Source organism: Syzygium oleosum, unplaced genomic scaffold (genome assembly GCF_021117445.2).
Source record: "Syzygium oleosum isolate NSW1041296 unplaced genomic scaffold, Sole_v2.1 Sole_v2.04, whole genome shotgun sequence".
Lineage (NCBI taxonomy): Eukaryota > Viridiplantae > Streptophyta > Magnoliopsida > Myrtales > Myrtaceae > Syzygium > Syzygium oleosum.
The window spans coordinates 991,042-1,012,485 of NW_026607488.1; the positions used below are offsets into that span (position 1 = coordinate 991,042).

General features: G+C 42.0%; 1 pseudogene; it reads left to right on the forward strand.

Moving 5' to 3' along the window:
- Window positions 1-275: 275 nt before the first annotated feature.
- LOC115684536 (uncharacterized) lies at window positions 276-21,349 on the forward strand (annotated as a pseudogene).
- Window positions 21,350-21,444: the final 95 nt, after the last annotated feature.

Genomic DNA, 21,444 nt, shown 5'->3' on the forward strand with positions numbered 1-21,444 from the left:
TCTAATATGGTTTTTGTTCACACGCATGTGTGATATGTTATCAATTGGCATTATTTATCATGCTTTTGAAATGATTTATTACCATTAGGTACGTGATTATACAATTTTTGGATTTTCAATTATTTCTTAGTCATTGATTTTAGCATATTCTTTTGCATATAGATTGGAGATGGTAATGGCTTGATGATTTGAGTTTGTTTCTTAGCATATGTTCATATTTAATTGCGGCATCAGCTGTTCGTCTGAATTTTGTATTATGCTGGAGAAGTGGGAAGATGGGGAGGGATGACGGGGCTCAGGGGTGCGGTGAAGAATGAGTTTTGAAGCCTTTGAATATCATCAATTTTGTTCGACGATGCTGATGTACATTAGTGAAGTATTGTAGGGGTGAAGGATATGCAATCTGTTTCATCAGTTGTTTTTACTCTTCATTTTTCACATCCATTCCCTTTCTATACATTTACTAAATATTCAGTCATCTAAGAGACATCTGTAGAAGCAAAAGCCCTGTCATCATCAATGGGATTAATTTCATGTCAAGGCAGATGATTTGGAACGATGATAAGGCATTTCTCATGACATCCTGTCAAGCGATGTCCATGCGCATTTCGCACAGGACTTTTCATCGTGTAATTGAGCAATCACTTCTCTGTATTAAAAAATGCTGCACATGGCATATGCTTTCTACGGAACTGATCCCCTGTTCGTTTTTGTTTATGTTTCTGGCATTTGCTAGAGTAGGGAGATGCCCTAGACATGCTAGCAAAATCGCTAGGGACGTACTACCATAGGCGACTCATAGACTGACCGCTGCTTTGGCCCTGTTAATTAACCTATTTTACAATGCATTCTCAGAAGTTAAAACTGCATATCCAAGTGAACCGGAAAATGGCTCAAAACATTTTCTTGACTATATGCATCTTTATGACTAGTTTTTTTTAACATATGCTTTGAAGTAGTTGGAAATATTTTGTTCTATCTCATTATTTACCATCTCTCTCTCTCTCTCTCTCTCTCTCTCTCTCTCTCTTCTTCGATACAATTCTCATGTCATTTTGTGGAAAGACAAATCTTCTCTCATAATTTGATAAGGAAGCCTTATTAACAATTTCGTGCCTTTCGGCTTTTGAAACACATGGGATAGAGCGAAATGAGTGATGCCCACGCATTGCCCTCGCTAGCCTATGTCCTAGCCGTTGAACTTGAGACTTTTCCTTTCTTTGTCGTTCAAATTCTCACCTCTTGATGTACATAAATACAAACACCCAAATAGACCCCCAAAAACCAAAAAGAAAATGACTGCCATGAAGTTGAGAAGTTCTTGTTCATGTTGAGAAAACCTCCAAACAAGTTCTGAAGTTGACAAAACCATCAATATGGTTCTTTAAAGTCCGATAAATGCCTTGAAGCTTTGGTGATTAAGGAACTAATCTTTAAAGAGACTACGTCTAGACCAAACTCTAAGTCTGTATGGATATCATGGTTTATATACTGTTACTTCGTGGATGTCATCAAAGTAATTGTATGAACATCATCAAGTAACATATGGATATCGAAAGATTTATGTATGGATATCTTCAAACATATTCAGAATCTATCATTATAAGCTCAGTATCATCATGGTGTGGAACCTGCTCAAGGGAAAATACATCGAGACTTTATACAGAAGATAAACTTCAGAATCAGGAAACTATTTTTAATCCTATTCAGACACAAATCCAAGACTCATAACAGCTAGTAATCTAGTTCGGATTTCTTTCTTAAGATAATTTGATTGACTCTCATTTTTGAAGATTGCTTTGCAACAATTTAATATGCAAAACATTTTGATTGATTGGCAATCAATCTCGAGACAAGAAACTTTCCAAAATTGAAGATCTCTACTTATGGAAACCAAGACTTTGGTTGTATAGACGACCAGAATTAATGGAGATTCAGATTTTGTCCTTCAATGGCTACTCAATTTTCTTCATATAGTTACGTCTAATGAGTAGAATGGAAGACAATCCTCTGAAGACTGTCCAATGGGTAGATTGGAAGTGGAGGAGTATAAAAGGAGACTAAGGTGCCGAGGAGAAGTGATATGAGATCAAAATTGAAAATCCCAAAGCAAGAGAACTTCATACTTGTCTTTTGTGAGCTAAAATTTTGATCTTTGAGAGTCATTGTAAGAGTAATCGTGTGAGTTAGAGAGATCAACCACACACCTGAGAAGTGAACACTCAGATTTTGTAACCTCTTATTGATATATTAGTGAAATCTAACCAGTAGATTGTCAGCTTGGGAGAGTGAACGTAGATTTGATCTAAGCCCAACCACTATAAATTTTGTGTGCAAATTCTCTTATCCCAAAACTCTTGTTGATTATTTTGATATACCTTTGCACACTGATAAATTGGATTGAACTATTGTTGTTGTTCAGTCTCTAATTTTGATGAATTTACTTCCGTTTTAAATTTGTCAAGATTAATTAAAATCACATATGCACCCCCTCTAGGTTATATTGTTAGCCCCATTAGTTCATTCTCCAATCTCCTACTCTCTTGCTTAAACTTTGTTTTGTTGGGGAAATTTTATTGTTGATGAAGATAGAGTGGTAGTTATAGATATTTGATGCTTTGATGCATGATGACGATTACTGTCCTTAAGATATTATCTGCCCCTGCCATTGTTGTTGCCGTGTTTAGAATAAATATGCCTCTGGGATATACACCAAAGCCACAAAGAAATGAGTTCGGCAATTACTCAATTTCTTTCTTAAAATTTCACATTGAATTTGTTGTCAAAGTTGTATGCTTGAAAGAAGAATAGAGTTATGAAGAAGTTATTGTTTTGAACAGTAATGGTTATTACGAACAATGTGTGATTTGATTCCTATTTATGGACAACCAATCGACACATCTCTTGGGAATACGTACCTTATCCCCACCATCAACACTTTTCATGATGAACGATCACCACTTTCGATCGTCTCTTTTCATAAGCAAGAGTCTCCTCTTTTCATAACCAAGAGTTAGCTCTTTTTATAATAACAAACTATTTCAACAATTCCCCACTTAATTTGTTATCCGTACTAATTTACATAAATTCATACATATAAGAAGGTATCTATTAAGATTTGAATTTTCAATTAGTGTAAATAATTCCATTAACAAAATCAGTGGTAGATAAAATTTTAAATCACGATTTCATTTGTTAATCTAATTGTCACACATATGATTTGATACACATTCAGTTAGAAATTTCCTATGCCTAAGCATTAATATGGCCTTGTGCTTCCTCCTGCATTCATGAACACATTTGACTTTTGTTAGAAGCGGCACCACTTCTTATGTTCATATAGGTGAAGTTCCTAACTTATTACATTAGCATTGTCTTGCTAAACCTTAAACTTCATTAAGAGTGTTTACTTACACTCATCCTCCTAACTTTCCATGAGTACTAATCTTGGGCCCCAGTACTCGATCACCGTTAAGATACAATAGCTTGTTGTTACCCATTGAACTTTAATAATTTCGTTAGAATTATAAAGTTGGATTTCCATTACGCTTAACTATTATCATTTGGTCTAAGACTCATTCATTTGGCGGTACTGCTTATTAAACCTCTCGAGAGGCCCTTAGTGAATGGATTAGCCAAGTTATTATTTGTCAGAATATAAATTACTAAAATAATTCCATCAGTAATTAATTGTCGAACATACTCATGTCGCAAACTAATATGTGTAGATTTTACATTGTATATTTAACTGTATGACATAGACATAGTTGTCTTACTATCACAATTTAAAGATATGGCTACCATTTGTTATGGCCACAACTTTATATCCAATGACAAATTCCATAGCCATTTAGCCTCTTTATCAGTTGCCGATAGTGATATAAATTCATATTCCATAGTTAAATGAGCTATACATGTTTGCTTCTTTGTTGCCCAAGAGATTGCACCATTTGCAAGCTTGAAAACTCATCCAGATGTAGACTTGCTATCAATTGTGCTAGTTATCCAACTAGTATCTGAATATCCTTCTAGTATTGCTGGTTGTCTTTCATAAAATAGAACATTGTATTGTTTTCTTTAAGTAATTAAGAATTTTACTTATGGCCTTCCAAAGCATAATATTAGGATTACTTGTAAATCTGGACAATTTACACAAAATAAAGGCTATATCTGGTCTAGTGCAACGCATAATGTGACATACTGAATTTCGACCCACTTTCGGGATTTATGAAATGATATTTACATCAATGCACTTTCTGTTATATCTCACTCGGAATTGGCCATTCTTGGGAATACTAACCGTTGGGGAATGGCTAGTTAGGATTTTGATACGCACGACCCAAGAACTCGAACCTGGATCGGCACTTCGACCATAAGGATTGACGAGGGGATATTTTGGGCCATTATAGGCCGATCCAAGAATGATTATGGAACAATTTAACAATGTTATACAATTGAGTCACGGGTGATGCCGTTTAATCGTTGTATGCATTCCAAACGTTCCAAAATCAATTTCTAACGATCGTGTCGTTAGGAACTAGTGATTGACCCTCGTAATTACATGACAACCGAAGTCACCATGGCTCGAGTAAACTCAAACGTGGATTGATATCAAATCAACCACGGGTCGACACGCGTAAACCCTAAAAGCCGCCCGTTAGTTTGAGATACACGAAAGTCATGTTTGATCGATTTTGACCACGAATTGGAATCCGAACTTGGGTATTGAACATTCAAGGATATCAAAATTATTATATTGGACGACGCCGCATTAAGCTCGCTTTATTATCGGTTTGCTCAGAAATTCGCGAAAAAGGGAAATTAGGCTCGGAAATTGGAAAAGACGATTTTGCCCCTGTATGTTCTAGAGTTTATTTGTTGAGTGGAAGGACTTGTTGGTATTTTTACCCTAGTGGCCGAAAATCTTCATGGACAACTTTGCCCTTGCCTTTTTGGTTAATTACAAAAATACCCTTCTAGAAGCCTTTTGTCAAGATGCATTTTTAGCCCTTAGATCAATACTTGGGCATCAAGGACTCATCCTAGCCCTCCATTTTGATGAGATATGTTCAGCTCACACTCTCTCTCTCCTCACTTTTCCCTTGCTCTCTCTCTCTCTTCATTTTTCTCTCTCTCTTCCTCTCTCTTGGCCGAGACACTCCCCACCACCGTCCACCACCTATCAGCCCCTCACGCCACCACCTTGGACCACCGTGGACCACCGTGAGCCGCCCCCAAGCCGCCGTTCGCCGGATCGCCATTTGGGCCACCGCCGTTCGCCGGAGCTCTTGGCTTGGCCGGGACTGGTGCTGCTGGGTTTGGCTTGATTCTTAGCTTATATTAGTGGTAAGTAACTCCCTAAACCTTGATTAGGTTAGTAGGTTACCAATGGATAGTGTTTAGGGGTTGTTAGGGTAATTTAGGGGTTATTTTAGGGGTTAATTTAGGGGTTATGGTATAAGCTGAATTGAGAAATTGTTGGTGGCTGGATTTGATAATTATGTGGCTGATTTGAATGTTAAGATAGGTAGATTATGTGATTTGAGCTTGATCATATGTTTAATGTTGCTAATTGTGCTTAATTTGGCTAAGTATGGTTGTTTAGTAGTTGTTTTAATTAAATTCGTGGGTTAGTCTTGTGGCTGCAATAATCATGTGGTAGTGGCTGAATTGGATGACTTGGACTTTGATCATATGGCCCCCATTGGTTCTAGAATGGTTAAGGTTAATTTTAGGGCTTAATTATCATGATTATGTGCTAATTTAGATCCCACGGTTTGGATTAAATTAGGAAGTGATAAAAGTTAATCATATCGCTTATTAGAGATTTAAGATTGATCGGGTGACCTTGATTGGCAATCGCATGCTAATTAGTCGATTATGGGTCGATTAAAGGTTTAATGACGATCGTGTGGTGGATTAGTTGTTTAATACCGATCGTATGGTTAATTGGTTTGATCGTATGGTTAATTTATTTAATCATGGCTGATTAGTTGACTATGTCTTGATCGTGTAGTTTGATTGATGATTTCGTGGCCTAGAACGAATATCGTATGGTTGAAATTTACATTTCATGGTTGATCTCGCACTTGTTGAATAATCGTAGGATTTTAAAAGAGGATCATGTGGTTAATTATGGCTATTGTTGGCTTGGCATAGCATATCGTGATCATATATTGAAGTTTAATACGAAAAACGAGTGCGATCCATGGCAGTTTTATTCGTAGTAAATTGCACGTCATAAACACTTGCATTGGCTAATTAAGGAAGATTAAAATTGGCAATGCGTGGTTATTTACGTGTGTGACCATGATGAGTTCCGTCTAAGACGAGTTCTAGACGATGCCCGGCGGAAGTTCGGATGCTGTCTGGTACCCGACTTGTCGGGGGGGGTTCGATCCTAGACATTGCCGATCGCGGTGGAGGCCGGATCGATGCTCCTAAATGGGATGCCGTCCGGTACCCGACTTGTCGGGGGGGGTTCGATCCCGGACGTTGCCACGCCCAAAGTAGTGGGGTGATGCCTGGCTATGCCGGAAGACCGGCGGGAGTTCGGTGTGACCTATGGTGGGTCGTTAATAATCTGGACAACTTCGAGTGTTATGTGCATATGGCATGCTTTGAGCTTTATTATAGGATAAAATCGTGAGGCACGGTATGGGACGGGCCGAAGTGATTTCATCTTATAATCGAGACTCGTGTGAATGATTGATTATGTCTGGATAATTATTATTGCTGTTATACATATTAATAATTGCCACGGTTGTGATACAAATTGAGACTTGCATAGTATGTGGTACCATTGTCCGTTGGATAGGAACTTAACCTTTTGGTTAGAATGGCAGGATTAGGGTGCCGGAGGTACGTATTGCCCTAGTCGAGGCTTAGGCAGTTTACTTATTGAGATTTTATCTCATTCCCCGTTGTTAAACATTTTCAGACCCTCGACCTTGATTATGACTGAGCCTCCGCTACGTTTCGGGGTACCAACGGAGATGGAGCATTGGGTGACTGAGTACCCAGTAGGTGAGGGTAGGGAGTACCGGAAGTATGAGAGCACGGTTTGGGTCGATGATGGTGAGCAGTACTTGACAGCTCATAAGTACATGGCTTGGTTTTTGAGAGATGGAGCTCAGACTATTGGTCCTCTCGAGGGGTTCGATGTTCCCCATGACGATGGTTTAGGATTATGGGATCTTATGGAGATTGATCCCCCTGACGGAACTGTAGTTAATCCAGAGCCAGAACTGATGGTTACAGAGCCCCCAGCATGGGTCGAGTGGCCAGAACCTGAATGGGAGTCCTTGCCGTCCGGCTCTTATAGTGAGGCATCTGACCCGGCTTCGCCAGGAGCACCGCCAGGATGTTGCGAAGGTTTTTGATAGGGTTAGAGATCCCTATCTTTTTGGGAGCTCCTCTTTTGAATAGAGTAGTGGAGCAGATCGACCACCCTATCCCTTTTTGAGTATGCGTGGTCTGGGTTTGTGGCCTTTAGGAAGGCTTGTTTATGCTATCATTGTATATGACATTAAGTTTATAAAACGGCTTGTTGGTTTGTTTAAATTCTCTCTCTGTTATCCCGTTTGAATGTTTGTTCAATGGAGTGTTCGTATGGCTTCCGCGTATTTTCTCTTATTTCGATGGTAACGGGTCGGCGACAAATCCTGGGAGTCACATTCTTAACGACCGCGGCGGGATGTTACGTGATCGTAGGGTACGGGGCGTGACACATAACGTACATCAAACTTCCAATTGCACTAGCATATTCTAATTGTGCGAAAGGTTGCTTGATATTTTTCATCAATTTAATTGATAAATCATAAGGTACATTTGACTTTTTAATTCCCAAATATTGATATTTTTTAATGATTTTCTCCACATAATGGCCTTGACTTAAAGCATAACCCCACTATGTTTGATCACTTTGATACCTAAAATTGTATTAATTTCTCCCAAAGCTTTCATTTTAAATTGAGAAAATATATACTTTTTAGTTTCATCTATGCCATGCATATTTGTCCAAAATCAGCATATCATCTACATATAAGCACATTAAAACACCATACTCTTTGGTAAATTTTGAGTAAATGAACTTATCGACATTGTTATGCTTAAATCCTTATAATAAAATCACCTAATCAAATTCTTCATGTCATTGTTTCGGTGCTTGCTTCAAACCATATTCTGATTTATTTAATTTGCAAACCTTATTCTCATTTCCAAGTAGAATAAAACCTTTAGGCTGTTTCATATGCACCTCATATTCTAATTTACCATTTAGAAAAGTTGTTTTAACATACATTTGATGCACATGCAATTTATGAATTGATGCCAAAGCTGACAGAACTCTAATGGATGTTATTTGAGCAACCGGTGCACATGTATCAAAGTAGTCAATTCCTTTTTTCTACCTATAACCCTTTGCCACCAACCTTGATTTAAAGGTTTGTAACGTACCATTAGAGTTATACATTCTTCTAAATATTCATTTGCATCCAATTGATTTTGATCTAGGAGGCATGTCAACTAACATCCATGTATTGTTAGCAATAGTTCAATCCATTTCATCAATAATTGCTTCTTTCCAAAATGATGCATCTCTAGATGCCATTGCCTCACTGAACGTCCTTGGATCTTCATCCAATTAAAATAACATGGGTAATTTATTTACAACATTTTCCCTATCTCATTTGTTGACACCTAAATTTTGGCTAACCTTTTTGAAATTAATTGCATACAAAATTAGGGATTAAATAAGCAAAAATAAATTGCATGGCATATAGTTTAGAACCATGTAGTTTAATTTGCATTTTGCATTAGACCGGCGGTGGCAGATAAATTCAAATTGGTTGTGCGTACGTAACTCGCACATCGAGCAACACTCGGCCAGACAAGAGGGAAAGGGGGGCTGAAATTCACAAGGCATGTCAGGCCTTGGTTGTCTTAATTTGAGCTTAAATCAGACCATTAAACTTCAATTATAGAAAAGCCTAAAATAGTTCAATCCATTGAGAAGTTAAAAAGAAAAGCCTAGGCTAAGGCCTATCATCTTACAAAGCCCGGCCAATTAACCTAGGTTTACATTATAACTACATCGTAATACCTCTTGATTGAAGGAAGGCAATCACAATTTTCGAGAGCACGAGTGATACACGTGAGAGTGAGAGTGAGAGAGAGATAGAGAAGGCCCGGTAGATCTCCCCCACACGGCCGAACCTCCCTCAGCCGCGGCTTCTCCTGTCCCGCCGTGCTTCCGGCAGCTGCTGTCTTCGTCGCCTCCCCCTCACGGCTAAAACAGTGGTCATGGGTCTCCACCACTAGTAACGACTTGCCACTGCTGCCCCAATTGACGACGACGTGTTGATCTGTGCTGCTGCTCATGCTCGCGCAGTTGCTGTCGCCGTTGTTCTGCCATCGACGCTGCTGCCGCTTGTGACAAGTTGCACCTGCTATTGCTATCCGTTGCCGCATCACCCGACGCGACTGCTGCTGTTTGACGCCGAGGCCGCTGCTGACCTGAACCGCACCGTACAATGCTAACGTGCCCGAGTCGCTGCCACCGTAGGTGCCACACCTGCCTCTTTCCCTTCGATTCGGTGACACCGATGACCCTGCCCACTGATGTTGCCTCCACATTGACGCCACTGCTACCGTAGCCACATGATGTGCCTCATGAGCTCCTGTCATGTCGACTCGGCGCTCCGTACTGTTGCCCAGAGCCGTCGCCGCCATCGTCGCTGATGTTGCCGACATTGTTGCTGATGTGCGCTGCTACTGCTATCCTGAACCGAGCACCATCGCCGTTGTTTCTGCCTCCCGGCGTACCGATGACGACCGCTGTTGCCACCAGCTCTACGCCGGCGCTCCCTACACGTTTGGCCAGACCCGACCCGACGCCTCCAGCCGCGTCACCATCGACCCAATGCCCAGACGGGTTGCCTACTTCCCCGACGAGCTGCCCTTGTCGTCATGGACGTCGTTGGCCAGGAGCCACCGCAAAGCCAAGCCAATGAACCCTGCTGCTGCGGTACTTGAACGAGCACGAGCTCATTGCCCGGCGCCACCCCCGGTTCGTCCGGGTGTCCCCTGTCACGATCACGGCCGTCGCATCCCTCCATCGCCGCGGCAAGTGTCTTTGTTTTGCAGATTAATCGGAGCACCACCGTGAAGCGTTGCCACTGTCGCCGCTGCTAGTCCGCCGCAATCGGACATCCCGCGCCTGCATGCCCTATCCGGAGCCGGGTCCAAAATGGAAGTTGTCCGCTAAATTAGGTAAGAGTCCTTATCAGATATTTGTTTTAAATATTTAATTTCCTGATTTGGATGATATATTATCTTTTGTGGTTCTTTGGACATATTTAACTAATGCATGGCATATCCGCAAGATTTTAAAACACCCCTTCCTAACTTGACAACGTGCTTAGACGACTATTCGATCTCAACAATGAGATACGATACTCGGCGGCACAGAAAATATTTATTCTATACATAACCATTTTGATACAATAAAAGATTTTATTTTGTTCCCCAATTTAAACGAATAGCCTTTCATCTATATCCATAACCACATGGATATGATCATTGATTTATATCGTTTTCCTAATTCAAAGATGTTAAAACAAATTTTGCGGATTGCTCGAATTAACTTTGATGGCGGTGGTTATCTGTTTGTTTGATTTTGTTCCATCTAAAAGAAAATCCGAAAGAGATTAGTTATGATTTAAATTAATTTCTCAAAAGATAGTGTCGTATGTTTAGGACATGTCTAGATAACTCTTTTTGAATATACGGTAGAAAGATAGGTTAATTTTCCAATTTAAATTAGGATTTAGGGTAATTTATCTCCTAGTTTAATTTAGGCATTATCCTAAACTTGATGGTTCATTTAGGGTAATTTTTAATTTCGAATTTCATAAAAAAATACCAAAACGAAGTCACTTTTTAAAGAAGTCTCTATTCTGAATTTTATTGGAAAAATAAAAAAAAAATCATTTATCTGGCACTAGAATGAAGTCATTGTTTGCAACTTCTTTCACGTAATTAGCCTCACTTTCCGAGAACCTTCCTCAATTCAAATGTGTTTTATCAAATTATTCGTAGTCAAGTTCTTGGTCATATGGGAAGTTTTTTTCAATAATCACTCCAAGTTGAAAGCAATTTTGAAATAATTACAGCAACTTGAAGAGTTTCATAAGCTTCAATCATAAGGTCTTTGAGTTTGGCAACATATATTTGAAGTTCCTCCACTTGCTTAGAGACGGATTTTCCATTGATCAGGTAAATTCAAAGTATTTCAAAGCAGTAAATCTATTAGTATCTTGTTTATCGATATTGTATTTGGTCTCTAAGGCATTTCAAATGTCTCTGGGATTGTGTAAGATCAAAAAGTTTCATATAGACGATCTGACAGAGCATTGAAAATCCTTCCTTAGTACCTCCTTTCATCATCCTCATGCATTTTCCTTACAGCTTTGATTTCATCAAAATCATCATGCATCCTTTGGATTAGGGATAGCCAGCAAGTTGGGATCCAAGATGTTGGGGATATGTAATACAGATAAAAGAAGGATTATATTGTCTTTCCAACGGATGAAATTAGTTCCATCATAAGGATCAATACGCAATCTATCAAGATTGCCAGCACTTGATGTAACATCCTGAATTTTGACCTATTTCCAGAATCAATGAAATAGATGTTATTTCTCATTTCATTTTAGTAAGTCTCGCCCGGAACTGATCATTCTCGGGATACTAACCTTTAGGGAATGGCTACCTAGGGAAATGTACGTGAACCTAAGAACTCGATCATGAGTCGACCTTCGGTGACGATCGAGGTCGCCATGACTCAAATAACCCTAGGTCGATACGCGTAATCCCTAAACAGCCGCCCGTTAGTGAGAGACCCTAAAATTGAGATTGGGCGATTTTGAGAGTGAAATTGGATCCGGACTTGGATGTCGATTTTCAGGGTCGTGCGCGACTATTTTTACGAGGATGACGTCATTTTAGTGTGGCCAATGATATTTGGGGTTGGTATGGTTGAAAAATGGAAATTCGGCCCGGGACTGAAAAATTACGATTTTGCCCCTGTGGGCGCCGGTGTTGGATTTTGAGGCCGTTTGAGGTTATATTTCGAGGCCGACACCATTTTTGGGTGGCCACGCATACTAGGAGTCGTTTTGGACAAAAATTGGAATTTCGACAAAAATTGGAAAAATAATATTATTTTATTCCCGGAACTTCGCAGTCGATTTTCGAGGACTTAGAAAGTGAATTTCATGATTCTGACGCCATATTATGTTGGTCACGCACATATGGAACACGTATGTGCGAAAATTGGAATTTCGCCCCGGGACCGGAAAATTACGATTTTGCCCCTAGGCCTATTTTTGGGTATTCCGAATTTTGGGGATTTTGGAAATTGAATTTGGGGATTAAGTGTGGATAAATATCAGTCCCAAAATATTGGACAAAAACGCCCTTAGATATTTTGGTTTGGAAGAATGTGGACCAAGTGTTTTAGGGGCAAAATTGAAATTAAGAAAAAAATTGGTCAAACCTTGGACCAAATATTTAATTGTTTCTCTCATCTCTCTCTCTTCTCATTCCCTCTCTTCTCACGGCCCCCCCCCCCCCCCCAACAGAGAACTCTCTCCCTCTCTCCCTCACCAAAAATCCTCTCATCTCTCTCTCGGCCTTGGACCGCCGATCATTGCCGGAGCATCGTCGGAGCAAGCCGCCACCGCCGATCGCCGCCGGCCAGCCGTTCCCCCTTGCCGCTCTAGCCGAGTTAGTCTAGAGTTCGGGTAAGTCGCGATCTAATCCCTATTTAGGACGTCGGGTATTTTCGGACTCGTTCGGGTATGGTTTAGAGGATTTAGAGGGTGATTAAGGTGTCGATAATGGTTTTTGGTGGCTGATCGTGGTTGTTGATGGCTGATCGTGACTGTTAGCAGGTGTTGCGGGTTGGATTAGACGTCGGGAAATGAGTTTAGGCGGTTGGAATTCGGTAGGAATCGGTTCGGGTTTGAATCCGTGAGGTTCGGGGTGAATCGCGGATTCGCGGTTACTGTACCTGCCCGGTTTGCTATTTTTGTAGAGAATTTTGGGGGCCGAATTTGAGGAAATTTTCTTCATGAAAGTTGCTCCCAACATCTTGAAGTATGACATATTTTAATTTGGGAATTTTTGGAAATCATTTGATGCCATTCGGAAGTCCATCTTTGGACCGAAATAAAACTGCCCGATTTACTGTTCACCCGACCTTCGGGTCTGTTCGAATTTGTATAAATTTTTTCAGGCCTATTTTCAAAATACTTCCTTCACAAACGTTGTTGGGGACATTCGTGGTTATAACATATAAAAATTTCAAAGCTTTTCAAGGTGATTTGGGTGTTGAAATAAATATATTTTGAGGACAAAACGGTCTGTTGGAGCGAGTTGATTTTCGTCTGACTTCAAGTGACCAAAAGAGGTGTTTCTAGTTGGAACTAAGTTTCGAGTTCTCACGGAAAATGTTCAGCAAGATGTTTTACGCAAAGTGTCCAAATTTTAGAATTTTTGGAGTTCGTTTACTATTTATTTTGATGGGATTTCGGTCACTGTTTAGGGTTCGGTTTAGGGGTTTATGTGGCTGTTTTGGGGGCTGAGATGAAGGCTGGTATTTGGTTGTCGTGGGCTGATTTGGGGACTGATTTGGTGAAGAAATTGGTGAGGATTTGTAGGCTCGATGATGGCTGTGATGTGTGGAGCGATCGCAGTTAATTTGTATAATTGATTGGAATTATTATGACTGTTTGGAGACTGAATTAGAGGCTGGATATTTGTTGGTTACGGACTGATTTGGCAATGAAAAATTGAGGTTTAGTAGATTTGGATACGGCAGTGATATTGTGGATCGATCGGGACTAGGTGTTGGGCTGAATATGGCGTGGCTGTGTGCCGTGTGTATGTGGCCGTGAGGTGTGGCGGTGTGGTAGTGTGAATGCGCATTGAATTCGCGTGTTAAATGTGTATGGTCGTGTGGTGTATTCGTATGACGAGAACGTGTGTTTGTGAAGTGTACATGAGATGTGAATTGGTGCGTGGCTATGAATGCGTGTGAGGTGTGTATGTTTGGTCGTGCGACTGTTGACCGTGTGTAAGTGCGGTTTGAGTGGAACGAGGATACGGAAATGTGAAATTGGTTGGAAAGGATCCGTCCTGAGGCGTGTACGTTTACGCGGGACGATGCCGTCCCTGACGAGGTGACGATGCCCGGCCCGACGGGGTGACGATGCCTGACGTGGTCAGAAGACCGTTGGCCTGATGCGTTTTACGCGGGCGCGGTAGAAGGAAAGTGTGTGTAGGATTCCGTCCTGAGGCGTGTTCGTTTACGCGGGACGATGCCATCTCTGACGAGGTGACGATGCCCGGCCCGACGGGGTGTCGATGCCTGACGAGGTCAGAAGACCGTTGGCCTGATGCGTTTTACGCGGGAGCGGTAGTGGTGGAAAGAGTTGAGAACGAGCGGGATTTGGCTTGACATGTGAGGATTGTGAAAGTGATGCATGGTGTGAGTTAGTGTGCGAGTGTGTTTGTATCGCGTGATGCAGTGCACGATTATGGGGTAAAATCTGCTAGGCATGGTATGGGACGTGCCCAAGTAGGTTTTGCTTTATAATCGAGGCACGCGCGCGGCTGTGATGTATTGCTGTGGTATGATTGGCGCGTGTATTGATATGTGGAAAGTGTGTGATGGCATGTGTGCAAGAATTGTATGTTGAGATTGTGGGCTAACGTGCATGGTGCGTATGCAGAGAGTCCAGGTATGTGTGAATGTTCGATTGCTGGTTGTGTGGTTGTTTGGTTGCGCGTTTGGATGTGTCTGTAATTACGTGATAGCCTAGGTGGGGCTTAGGTTGTGACTTATTGAGATGTGATCTCATGGTTGTTTCAACCAAACCATTTCAGAGCCCCTGCCTGAATGTCGAGATTGAGGTCGACTCGGAGTCGTCGAGTGAGCAGGCAGTGCGGAGGATTCGGGGGTGATGCCGAGGACACGGTGAGTCGAGTGGACGCCTTCGAGAGGGCGTAGGGGATAGTTCTGGGAGGAGGATGCGCCCCATTTTTGGATAGTGCTGACCTAGAGAGCTGATCTTGATATTTTGGTGGTTTGGAGTTTATAGTTCGGTGTGCTTATAAATTATTTTGTGGTTTGTATTGGCGGATGATGTAAATATTTGGAAGTGTAATATATGCTTGGTGGTTTGACGATTTGTTCCTTCCTGGTGTTCTCCAATTTTAATGTCCGGGATTTTTTATTGCTTCCGCCGCGAGTTAACTCTGATGGATCGTTGGGTCGGCGACGTTATTCCTGGGACGTCGCACTCTGTTCGACCAGAGGCGGGATGTCACGGGCTCGACGGGGGTTCGGGGCGTGACACTTGATGCAGCCACTATCTCCATCTCCATAGAAATTATACCTTAAGATTCTTGGGGAAATTTGATTACTGGTGAAGATAAAGCGGCGGTTATAAATCTTTGATGCTTTGACGCATGATGATGACCATTGTCCTTATAAATGACGTAGCCCAAAATTCAACTACTCGAACTGTCACGCCCCGTACCCCACGAAGCGTGAGCATCCCACCTTCGGTCGATAAATTGCGACGTCCCAGGAAGCGTCGCCGACCCACGCCCATACAGAGATCAAGCACAAGCGGAAGTATAAAATAAACAAACCCAGACAATTACAATATGAGCCAAGGATAGCCATCCAATAAACAACGATCAACGCAGAAAATATGTACATACTTATATTACTATTTTAAAACTCTTTTTACAGTGTTCACGACAACCAAAAAGGAAACACCAACAGCTGAGAATAATCCAAACAGCCACTTCTCTGGTCTGCTCCATCCCCACCGGGGTGCATGCTTGACGACTGCTGGATAAAAGGCGATATTCCCAAAAAGAGGTGGTGACCTCGGCATCCTACTGCTGGGGGTCTGAAAATGTTTCGGTTTACACAACCGTGAGACGAATCTCAGTGAGTTCAACCCCTAAACCTAGGCTAGGCTAGCATGCAATCTCCTGACCGGAAACAAACATTTAAAATCATAACACAACCATAATCATACAATTCTCTGACCCTGCAGGTTAGATAGTTCAATATGTAATAATCACGGGACATACGTGGCACACATTATCACACGTACGCCAATCACATGCTCATACACCGAGTCTCACATACTCGCATGCCATTCAATGCATGTTTATGCATGCAAATGTCATTGACATGTCATGCACATTTCTTTGGCCCACTGGCCCACACTGGCACACTTACCCAATTAATTATTATTACGACTCGAGTCATCAATTTTTCACGGCCCGGTGCGTCTAGCCGCTTCAAAGTGCATGAGGCGCAAGCATCCGATCTCGGCCCGGTGTCTCTAGCCTCGCTTCAAAGTGCATGAGGCGCAACACTGTTCTCCTTGCGAACCAGAGCCTGCTTCAAAGTGCATGAGGATGGTCGCCTTCCGGACGTACCGGGCATCGTCCTGCTTCAAAGTGCATGAGGACGGTATCGACCCGAAGGTCCTTAGGTGATCACACAACTCATTATTATCTGAACCCAGCGTATAACGCTTCAGGGTATTTTAGGTGATCACATACTCATGGCAGACACGCATTCTCGCACAATTTTCATCACATGCCTCGCTCTTGGCATACGCAATGCGTGTCCATGTTATGCAATGCAATGAACCACGAGCACTAATATAATTCAGACAACCCGGGCATACCCGGCAATTTCACTGATGAACTCCTAAATTGGTCATTAAACCCTATTATCCTCCCCAACGATTCTCATTAATCCACTAAATTTTTCCGATAATAAATTCTACTAATCGGTCCTCAACCCAGTCTCAAATACACACTGCTATTATCTAAGCCAGTCAAAAATGCACCGATAACACCTAAACCAGTCCAGAAAAACGCATCAGTCCTAATCCGGGTTTAGGAATTTTACTCACCAAAACAAGGGTCACGACGACGGGGAATGGCGGCCGATCACTGATGAACAGTGAAACCGGCGGCGGAATTCTCGGCGGACGGCGGCGCGGTGTACGGACGGGTGAACAGTACCCCCCCCCCCCCCGTACGGACGGCGTGAACAGTACATACGTACGGACACACTGTACGGGCGACTGGGGGAACGGTGGCCGGCGAGGCGCCGGTCACGGCGGCGACGGCCGTACTGTCCGGATGAATGATAACCGTACGGACGTGAAGCAAAGATGTACGGGACCGGGCCGAACGGCGACGTATGGACATCTTTGAGCAATGGGTGTCGACGGAACGGCGATCGGAGCTCCGGCGAAGCTCCGGCGGTACTGTTCACAGAATGGAAAATGAGAAAAAGAGAGAAAAAGAGAGAGAAAAAGGAGAGAGAAAAAATGCTTATCTTAGTCAAAAACTAGGGCCTAGGGTGCTATGTGTCAAAAATCAAGCCAATGGACAATTTTGCCCTTGATCCAAAGGCTAGGATTTGCCCTAATCCAATAATTTAGGGGTGAAATGGTCTTTTGCCCCTAACCATGGTTGACCAGACCTGGTTTAACCTTAACTCACCTTGGTTAATCCCAAAATTAAATCCAATTTTCGGAATTAATCAAAAATGGCCTAGGGGCATTTTCGTAATTTTTCGATCCCGAACCGAAATTCCAATTTTTGCACATACGCGTTCCATATATGCGTGGCCAACATAATATGGCGTCGGAATCGCGAAATTCATCGCGCAAGCCCTCGAAAATCCACGTCAAAGTTTCGGGAATAAAATAATATTATTTTTTCAATTTTTGTCGAAATTCCAATTTTTGTCCAAAACTCCTGGTATGCGTGGCCACCCAAAAATGGCATCGGCCACGAAAAATAACCTCATTTGGCCTCGAAAAGCGACGCTGGCATCCCGGGGGCAAAATCGTAATTTTTCACCCCCGGACCGAAATTCCAATTTTTACTCGTACTAACTCCACATGTGAGTGGCCAGCGTAATATGACGTCAGATTCCCAAAAATAGTCTCTTAAGCCTTTGAAAATCGATACCAAAATCCGGGCCCAATTCCGTGAACAAAACCCGCTAAACTTTCAATTTCAGGGTCTCTCACTAACGGGCGGCAGTTTAGAGATTACGCGTATCGACCTAGGGCTACCCGTATCGCAATGGTCTCGATCATTGAGAGAATGAGAAATTATCATTAGCCCCAGAGGCTACGATCGTTCGGTTTAGGTTCAGGACTGATTGGCCACGTGTACTTTTCGGTCATGCAGATTCACCTGCGATCCGAGTGTACAACGTTGGCCCTGGCCAAACCAAATCCGTTACCTTTCCTAAGATCGGCCCACATCGGTTCAAAATATTCCCTCAGCATCTCTCGTGATCGGTATCCCTTTCGCGATAGGGTCCCCGGTCCACGTACCATCTTCTAGTTAGCCATCCATACCCTATTGGTTAGTATCCCGAGAGTGATCAGCTCTGGGTGAGACTTACTAAAATGAAATGCGAAATAATATCAGTTTTATTGATCCCGGAAATTACATCGAAATTCGGGCTGTTACACGAACAATAGGATCGGGAGAGTGACTAGGACACACGGAAACTCCGTCACAAAATCGAGCAGAAATTAGTTCTGCGCTAGTTTGGAAAAATGGGCATAACTTTTTCAAATCAAATCGGAATGACCTGATTCCAAATCCAAAAGATCAAGGACTCCTGGATCTACAACTTTTGTGTTTTGAGATTTTTCAGATAAGCACTGTGGAGTTGTCGAAATCAGAAGGAAATGGACGGTCGTGACTGGTCAGAATGCGGGAACAGACAAGAACTTCAAGGAATGCTCTTCTAGGCCTCCAAGGAAATTGAAAGGGCATCAATTCTTCTAGATTGATGGCTGCAACTCTTCAAGGATGTAGACTTGAAAAGCTCTGGCTCTTCAAGGACGAAGTGAAAATTCTTCTAGGTTTTCAAGGGGTTTAAACTCTTCAAGGTTCAAGAGAATTGCACTAGGCAAATTTCATTAATCAAATCAGTCTGTCTTTTTACATGGACTTGAGACCCTTTTATACAAAAACAGAAGAAGAGCAAAAGACTAAACCTAGAAACCATAAGTTATTAAAGTACATAGAAACTAGAAGCACTTAGAAACTAAGAACTATTAAATGTACAATATTTCCAATGCTAGTGGCCATCTCGAGGAGTCTTGATGCAAGCTTCGATGCATGGAAAATGACAAAGTCAGTGGCCGTCTCGAGAAGTTTTGATGCAAGCTTCGATGCATGGAAAATGACAAAGTCAAAGATGAGGCTTTTCTCTTATTGATCTTATCGGTAAGACTCTTGTTTATCGGTAAGACTCTTGTCGATAAAATGACAAAGTCAAAGATGAGGCTTTTCTCTTATCGATATTATCAGTAAGACTCTTGTCGATTTGTCTATCTTGAATATGAACCGATCTTCTTGGCTAAACGAGTTGATCTTGAAGCTGGGTTGCATCAATAAATCTTTGATGCTTTGATGCATGATGACAATCACTGTCCTTAAAGTATTATTTTCCCCTACTATTATTGCTGCAGGGTTTAGAACAAATATACCTTCAGGATATACACCAAAGCCATAGAAAAACGAGTTCAGCAATTCATCAATTTCTCTCTTGGAATTTCACCTTGAATGTATTGTCAAAGATGTGTGTATGAAAGAAGAATAGACTTATGAAGAAGAAGTTATTGTTTTCAACATTTGTAGTTATTATGAACAATGTGTGCTTCGGTCCCTATTTATAAACAACCAATCGACACATCTCTTGGAAATTAATATCTTATCCCCACCATAAGCCGTTTTCATGATGAACTATTAAAATATGTCTCGAGTTTGAGCTTGTTGAATGAAACCCAACCCAAGATTATTAAAGGAAAGTCTGAAATTGATTTTATGGACGTTTGCGGCGGCGCTGCATGGAAATCGTATTTCCCATTCGGTAATAGGAGTCCATATTGTGGAAGGATTACTGTTTCGTCATGATATCAAAATTGGTGTGGCCGCACGAAGTCAACTTCCTTGACCGATCCAATTTGGGGCTTGACACGTGGGTAAATATCTTTGTTGCTGAAGTCGGCCAACCAAAACTGGAAAAGGAAAGTGAAGGTGGACTTCGTTGACCGAATTTCCTATTTTATGAATTGGTGTCAAACTTCTCTGGCGGTTTATCTTTTGTGGGGTCTTGCTTCTGTGTATATCTATCAAATATCGCCGTGGCTATGAAGAAGAGGTACCGCCGTTGTTGATGTGGTCATGAAGCGCCGTCCGAGTGCTTGAGTGGGTTTTCTTCCTTGATTTTCGTTCGCGCAATTACACCAAGAGCTTTTAGTGTTGAAGTCAATTAAATCTTGTGATAAGATTTGTGTATAATTCCTTCGTGAGATTGAGAGATTATTTCGTGAGGAACTGTGAGGCTAAACACTGCGTGAGTTATTGGGTGTAATTGGAGCTTATGAAACACTTAGAGTGTTTGAGTGACTCGAGTGTAGTTGTAATCTCCGTTGTATCGTTTGATTTATAGTAGAATTCGTCGCTGCTCTCTCCGTAGACGTAGGTCACTATGACTAGACCACATAAATCTGGTGTCCAATTTATTTTCTTATTTTGTCAATTTTATTGTTCGATCGTTTCTTCCGCAACATGAAACATCACCACTTTTCATAATCAAGAGTCAGCTCTTTTCATGATAACAAACTATTTCAACATGTTTTGTTCATCCTCTCCGCAACATCTTTCGCTACTATAATCCTCGTCAGAATACCCTAACTTCGCTCAGTATTGTGTTCCTCATAATATCGTCCATGTCACTTGTCTCCTCTTTCGTGGGCTTCTACTCCCAGCTCACCAGCTTCTACTTCTTGACCCACATCTGGATCCTTCTAGCTTTGCTGTCCGGCCATGTACTCCGCGTCCTGGCGCTGTTCACCAAAGAAATGTCAAGCCTTTCACTGCTGAGATCATAGAGAGACCTGAGAGAGGCTAAAGTCCTGGTGGGGCAGGAGTGCAGGGCTTTGATGGCCATGTTGCTGATGGAATTGGTGGTGTTGGTGCTGACGTGCACCATGCATAGTCGCTGGTGAGGGAGTACGAAGGGTTGGGTGTAGAGAGGGATACGGTAGAGAAGAAGCGGAGCATGAGGATAGCAAAAGTGCAGGTGAAATCGATGGCCAACACAGTTAAGATGGCAAAGGTCAAAGCTTAAGAGTTGGATGAGAGGATGAGGTGCAAGTATAGGCAGTGGGTGAAGATTGATAAGAGTTGGATGAGGGGATGAGGTGCAAGTATGGGCAGTTGGTGAAGATTTGTTTCGAAGGCTGAATTTCCATTGAACTGAAATAGTTGTTTGCTCCAGGTTGCTACATCAGAAGT